Source organism: Tenebrio molitor, chromosome 4 (assembly GCF_963966145.1).
Source record: "Tenebrio molitor chromosome 4, icTenMoli1.1, whole genome shotgun sequence".
In the NCBI taxonomy this organism is placed as follows: domain Eukaryota; kingdom Metazoa; phylum Arthropoda; class Insecta; order Coleoptera; family Tenebrionidae; genus Tenebrio; species Tenebrio molitor.
The window spans coordinates 13,053,286-13,061,090 of NC_091049.1; the positions used below are offsets into that span (position 1 = coordinate 13,053,286).

General features: G+C 37.1%; 1 long non-coding RNA gene across 1 annotated transcript; it reads left to right on the plus strand.

Annotated features, from left to right (window-relative positions):
* The first annotated feature begins 5,812 nt into the window (after nt 1–5,812).
* LOC138129138 (uncharacterized) lies at nt 5,813–6,166 on the plus strand. The gene is made up of 2 exons (XR_011159109.1): nt 5,813–5,886; nt 5,943–6,166. It is a non-coding gene; the product is annotated as an uncharacterized lncRNA (long non-coding RNA).
* Nucleotides 6,167–7,805: the final 1,639 nt, after the last annotated feature.

Below are 7,805 nucleotides of genomic sequence, written 5' to 3' on the forward strand. Positions count from 1 at the left end.
GCAGCTTATTACAAGACATTGAAAAAAATTTTGACCCCACAGGAGCGACATTATTAAAATCACAATTTGTCAATATGCACAGAAAAAATCCACCATGGTCGCTCGATAACAAGTTTTTGCTTTGGGGCTGTACAAGAGTGGGACCAAAGTGATTTTTAAGACGTTTCATTAAATTACCGTCAAAATCGACTATTTCAAAATTTTTACAAAAGGTGCCATTTCAAACGGGTCAAACGGGTAACAATATGCAGCTGTTTGAAAAACAAGGGTCTAAAAAATGTCGAATGTTAATAAATTATATAGCGGGTTGTTCCACGAAATATCTTTAGCTACAAATTTGACATACTGCAAATTGACCGATTCCATTATTGGACATGAGGATTTAGGTATCTACTGTTACGATTTAAATCGCCGCGCGCTTGAAAATCTTCGCAATTTCTCTAGAACGTTCTAGAACCCATCGCGACACAAACGTACACGGACTTCCGGCGAAAAATCCGCGCAGAGAGGGGGCGAAAGCTATAAATCGTGGGAACTAGGAACAAAAATGGAAGTTCAAGGCTGATTACAGTGCAGGTAGTGCCTAGGGAGAGTTAACGGGACAGTGATCGAGTGATTTAGCAGGCTGACGTGACGGCCGATCGTCAGTTCGACAACGGATACCTGGATAATCCTCCCATCCGGTGTTTGTAAATTTCTCCGATGGTTAAACTAGGTACTGATAAGATATGGAAAATTTCTCCGATGGTCAAATTAGCCCCTAATTAGGCATGGCAAATTTCTCCGCTGAATTATGGAAGCATCACGTCCTACCGATCGACTACCCGACATAATCCTAGAATATTATCGATTCATGATGAATGTGGATGAGGAGCGGCTGTGATTTGTTTTTATCATCTTGGATAAACTGACACAATTTTATATTTTTTCTTGTCGGAAATATGACATGTTTGTTCCGAAATTGAAATTTGAACAATGTTGTCTAATTTAATTTAATTAAATTTTTTTGTTTGTTTGTTAGAGTATAGATTAAAGTACAGTCGCCAGCAATAAATTTTGTTCGTCAATGTCATTTCAAAGTTTGGTTAGATTGTCACAAATTAAAAAAAAATCCCCGTCTGATTATACTCACGTCAATAAAGTGTCAAAAAATGGGAAAAAAATACAATTATTAATGTTTCACAATAGAGCATTTTCTATTGCGTCAAAGAATGACATTGACGACTAAGATTTATTGCTCGCAACTGTACTAATTATAAGAAATCAATTTGTGATAGAAAAAATAAATACATGCCTACTCGTGTGTCAAAATAATAAGCGCCTACTGAAGGGGTAATCCTCTCAGGTACCGAACAGACCACCGGAGCAATTTGCCACATTCCAGAAAGGCTAGGGTTAATCCTTCGGAGCAACTTACATGTTTGAGGGTTGAAATCGGAGGAATTTACGTCTGCCCCTCCCATCCTCCCCTGGCAAGTTTAATCCCACCCTTCAGTTCGACCACGAAAGGGGTGTGCTCTAGCGACACAATTTACATGGATGGAACTTTTCAGTTCTGTACAAAGTTTTTTTGTCAAATGTTTACAATTCAAGCTTTTAGAAATGGTTATTACATATCCGTTGTATTTTGTTTATTACCTGACAAGAGAACTGTCACTTACGCGGAGCTATTTAAAAAAATCATCGAAAGGTGTGAATCTGATGAATTCGTTTTTAAACATTCAAAGATTGTTATCGACTTTGAGCAAGCAATTCATAGTGCATGTTCATTAGTGTGGCCTGAAACCGAAATCACAGGCTGCAGATTTCATCTGTGTCAGTCCTGGTACAGGAAAATTCAGAGTTTAGGTTTAGCATCTGATTATAAAAATAAAAATTCAGATGTTGGTGCTTTTTTGAGGTTGTTCTTCGGAATGCACTATCTGGAAGCTGTAGAAATTGGAGATTTTTTTTCTGATGAACTATATTCTCAGATTCCCTTAGACCACAGAGTTACACAATTCTGTGACTACGTAGTAGAAAACTACATTGATGATGAATCGATTTTTCCTCCAAGTATGTGGACTTCTACTACAGATTCCATGCACCGAACAACTAATTCATGTGAATCTTTTCACAATAAATTCAACAGCAACTTTTATTCTTCGCATCCAAATATTTTTGCCTTTTAGATATTTTGCTCAATTTTCAAGCAGAAACCTATGTTAAAATTAATTCTGCCCAACGTAGTGTAAAGAAACTTAGATGTAACACCAAGAAAAAGCAAGAATTTATTAAAACGACAATTGAACTATATAAATCAGGAAATTTGAGTAGATTAAATTTTGTTAAAAAATTATCTTTCTACTATTTACCCTAGATTGTTTACATTTACATTTAGAATAAGTATCCAATTATTCCTATATTACCAATCATTCTGTACAGTTGTATTATTCTGTAAATGTATTTTAACGAACTGTAAAAATATTTCTTTCATAAAATGCAATAAAATGTGATATATTTTTGAAATTATTTTGGTGTCTTTTTCAATAATATCCCTAGATCTTGACTAAAGATAATAAGCAAACCTGCCATTTTCTAGCACCTGTTAGTGTAATTATAATTTTCTAAGAATCACTGGTTTAATCTCCCAATCCCTCGGCAGCGAGGTCGTGGTCGAACTGAAGGGTCGGATTAACGCTATCTCATTAGCGTGGTCGAACTGACGGATGCCGGACGTGACGACGTAGTGGAGTCCGCGATGCGCCGTTGACGACTCCAGCTGTCGACCAGCAGTAAATCCGACACTCGCTGAAGAAAAGGAGGAAGAGCTCGACGTCCTAACCCTCACCGGAGGGCGGTGTAGTCGTTTAGCTTCCGCAAAAGGATTCGGCCTTCCACCCCCTTGTAGTTTTGCCACTTGCTGTCAACTCGGAGTTCAAAACGTTTGCACGTTTAGTTCATGTCAGAACAGGGACGCTCGTAAAACATTTAGTTTTCGTCTTGTCCGGGTCAGAATAGGGAAAGTTTGTGTTAATTTTACAGAATTGTTTAGGTTTTATTTCGTGGAGTTTTGCAGATTGTACATATTGCTGAGTTGTACTAGATTAGAATTGTATACTTCTAGGGTTCATTTTCATTATTGTCCTGGTCTTGTACAAAACCATTGCACGTAACAAGCTGCGAATAAAAACTTCTCCACGAATTTCTGTGTGTCATTTCCCGTACTCCGGGCAGTTTTCATCATTTTCAGCCTGAGTCGACGATACTTGTGATTCGCATTGTAAACCGACTCGAAGCCCACGACCTGTTCGTTATACCCCTAAACAGTACGGATTTGTTACCGGTAACAGGATTGCCCAGTTTCGGGAGAGTAATATACGTATAACGTAACACTACCTTAGGCCGAACAAACAGTTGTGCTAACCATGCGTTAGTATTTATGGTTCAAAGTATTCATTCAGGTTGGAAGCAGCCCGTGGCATATTATTTTGCAAAAGATAGCATTAAAAGTAAGGATTTAAGCTATCTAATTCGTGAAATAATTGAACAGTTGCAGATAATAGGAATTATAGTTGCCTGTACTGTGTACGAGCAGGGATCACGGTCCCACGAACAGGGGAGCCCTAAAATTATTGAAAAAGGAAAGCAGCTATGATACTGAAGAACCTTTGTTTTCTGTCAACCAACAGAAAACTGTGTCACTGTATGATGCGCCTCATTTACTTAAATCCATCGGAAACGTTTTGGCGAGGTACACAATTAAGTAGAGAGATAACAAGGTGGCCAAATTTTGTCATTTAATTTCGGCGTTTCGTTTTGACCAAACTCGACTGTTTCAGACTTTTAGGAAAATTCGGTAATGTTATCTTCTTGATGAAAGTAAATGACGCCACACCTGCGGAAGTGCGCACCTGAGTCGTCACCTCCCCCTGCAGAAAGAAATGGACTAGTCCGCCCGAGTCCGACCAAATTTCGTCTCTTACGCATATCACGTGACAGGTTCTTCTCTATTCAAATTACCTTTAATACGAGTACAATGGCTGCGGCTATTGAAACTATGATAGCTCAAAATACCGGACTTTCTTCCGAAGCAATCGACACCGCCGAGTTTGCACACGATATAAACGATTTGTTTGACAGTTTCAATAGTAGCAACATTACTAAAAAGCATGCTGTTCGTCCGTTAAGAATAGCTTTAACAAGAAAAACAGAACATATGTAACCTGAGATTTTCCATCGGACCTAAAAAGGGGATTAATTAGAGGCTGAGGATAACGTATCTAAATATACGTTCCGTATGTTAACCAGGATGACCAAAATACTGGTTCTGCGTCCCGTAACTGTCAACTCGGTATCTGGTAGGTTGGTAGATTAATTGTCAACCAAACGACCGACTTTGCAACGCGGTAGAAGCGGTAAGTAGGTTGTCAACAGTGTCAAAACTCAAAATACCGTCAACTGACTGTTACTTGTGATGCATAATAAAGGTCAATAAGAACTTCATGATGGATGCTTTGGGGGTATGTATTTTACATAGGTAGTACTAAAATAATCATTAATATTGCTTTTTATAGTTGAAAGTACTCCATTGTGGGCACTGTGCGACTGAACTGGGCACCTTCACGCAGATGATGTCCCACAATGTAGGGGACAGCCACTATTGCTTCTCTGTCTTTAACAAAATTCAAATCGATGAAAAAAGTTGCTTAGTTTGGGGGACAAGAGCGCCTTTAAATAAGTCTGCAATCGATAATCAGCATTCATCACAATTATTACCAAGTTGCTCAAGTCCGGTTAGTACACCTGAGCACCATGTTCTTAATGAGACTACACCAACTGAGACTGTTGGGTGGTCAGAAAATGCCATCAGGTTGTTGATTGTAACATACAATGAACACAAAGAAAAATTTAAGTCTCCCAGATATAATAAAAAAGAAGTGTGGAACTTAATTAGTCATGCCCTGCGTGAACACAAGATCTATAAATCAGGGCTCAAATGTGATGAAAAATGGAGAAATTTGAAAAAAACTTATGAGAAAAAAGGAACCGGCAATAAAGGTACTGGTGGTGCACCCACGCATTGGTTTTTTTTCGATGAAATGCATGAAATTTATTTTCACGATCCACATTTCAACCCTGTGCTAACAGTTTCTAGCAGTAGTGGTGGAAAGAGGAGTAGTGGCAATGAGGCAGAGAACCAAAAGGCTGTAAAGGATGGGATCCAAGAAAAATTTTCTCCGAGTGGGAAAAAAAGACTATCCAAATCAATTTCTTCATACGAAATAGATCAAAATAAACAAAAGCGTCATAAGGAACGAATGGAACAAAGGGAAAGGATGTTCCAGTGGTTCCAAGAAAATGTTAGGAAATGTGATTAATAATAGAAATTCCTTATTGTACCAAAAATATTTGTGCAATGTGATTTTTTGAGTATTATTTTTAGTAGTGTAGTAAATTTTCATTTAAATTAACGATTTTGTTGGAAATATTTTTCAAATTATTGTTTTTAGTCTTAAGAGTTTGTTTCTACTTTTTTTATCATTGGTATTGTAACTTGCCATTTTTTGTTGTTCTTTTTTTTTGTATATTATATAATCTGTTATGATTTTTCTCAATGTTAATTTTGATCTGTTCCTAATAGTGAATATTCAGTTTAACAGTTTAACAGTTTATTAACCCCACCACCGCTTTAACCAACCATCGCCGTCACGCCCTCCCGATACTTAGAACAAAACCGAATCAACCGACAACAACCGCTGTCAAAATCGAACTCACCGCATTTGGTCGTTTGGTGGACATACGGAACGTATATGTGTTTTAAATAAGAAGTGGAGTGAAAGTTTTCGCATTGAGTTTCGAGGGCTTTGTTCCATTCTACCTCGAACTTTCTCGACTACATCTTCTGTGTGTGTAGATGTTCTACCTGTAGGTTTTGCCTCTTTCACATCACCTGTTTGCAGGTAACGTTGCACCAATCTCGTGCAATGCTGCCTAAACGCAACTAAGGTAACAACTGGCTCGGGGAACATTTGTTGAAATTGGTGAAATGCATCGTCCGTGGTCCGTGGAATACTGCCAACCGTTGGCAGCATCAAAATTTCCAGTCCGAAAGTACGCCATACCAATAAAAATGTCTTGCTCTAGTGTAAAAACCATTTTAATTAATAAATTGATACAAAAATGACACTTGCTTTTGAAGTTTGAATTTGCCCGTCAAAATTGACAACTGAAAATGTAATGCTACCAACTTCACTGAAATTTTTATCATGTTGTCATTGTTGCCAACAGCTTCAGTCCTTGTTGATCACTCTGTAGAAGAACAGTAGCAGAAAATATAAGTCGCAGACAATGTACTGTCAAGTATACAGTGAATAATGAAAATGTTTGCAAGAAAACCGTGAGTAAAATATTTGGAATCACTCAACGAAGAATACAATGCCTTCTTGACAAAATGAAATGTAAAAGGAATGTGGAGGACCAGATAGGCAAACATGAAAACCGTTCAAAAAAGGTTCAAAATCCAGATATTGATAAAATTTGTAATAACATAAGTCCTTACCATTACAAGAAAATCATTATTGCAGAAAGGAGTCTTCTAAAAAATGTCTTCCTGTAGAACCTATTCTGCTGCTTTCAAAGATATATTCAATCTAAGATTTGGGCTTCCAAGATCCGATACTTGCTCGTATTGCGACAAAATGTTCATCAAACCGTGTTGTACACAAAATGAAAATGAAAAACAAACAATCATAAACGAGAGCAGGATATACAAGTTTGAGAACAGATACTGAAGTGGCAAAGAATAATCCCAATGTAGTCAGCCTATGCACGGATTTACAACAGGTATTATTTTGCCCGACGTTGACCCATTCGTCCATCTTTTATCAACGCCTATATTCAACGTATCCTGTGTTCCAATAAAAACTCACTTGCAGTAAGCCATGACTATAGAGATAGATAGACTGGTCATGTCGATTTTAGGATCATTGGAAGTAGTTCATTTGTTACTTACAAATTTTCATTATATTGTGAGTTGTGACAGATAACCTATAAATTTACTTTAGTAGTTCATTTCACATCTGGTACTAAGACATACTTCACTTTTGTCATGGCTTGCTGCGAGTGAGTTTTTTGTGGAACACACGATATAATTATGCAGTGCATGATATGGGCAAGCAGAACGCTACTATTAGTCTAAGATCCCACTGCATGATTTCTACGTTCATCTGTTTTTTAATCAAAATACCATTATTATAGATAATTATGAATAGAGAAATATGTTTCTGCAGGGTTGCCTATCAAAATATGGCCGCAAGTATTTTTTAATTAAAATTAAATTAATTAATTTTTTCCAAACAGGTTCGTTCACTTGTTTTTTACATAAATTATAATTCATTTCAAAGAGAGATGTGTAAAGAACTTGAAAAGTTAATTATCTATAAAAATTGTATTTTGATTAAAAAACAGATGAACGTAGAAATCATGCAGTGGGATCTCGTACTATATGCAGCTGTGACATGAAGCGATCACACATGGGGCATCGACAGAGATTGCTTCAGAATTATTACTACAGGGTTATTCTAAATGATGGTAGGCGTGAAAACTGAATGTAAAATTTATGGTTGCCGCTCCACATAAAAAACATCAAAATGATGTGAATAAGTGAGTACACACCGTTCACACACAGAAGTTAAATTGGGTGCAAAACAAATCAATATTTCTGGATTCAGTCGTTAATTTAACACAAATAAACAAAAATCTCATCACCGCACTTTTCACCTAAAAAATGACAGTGACAGCGACAAAACTGACAGTTCAGTTCA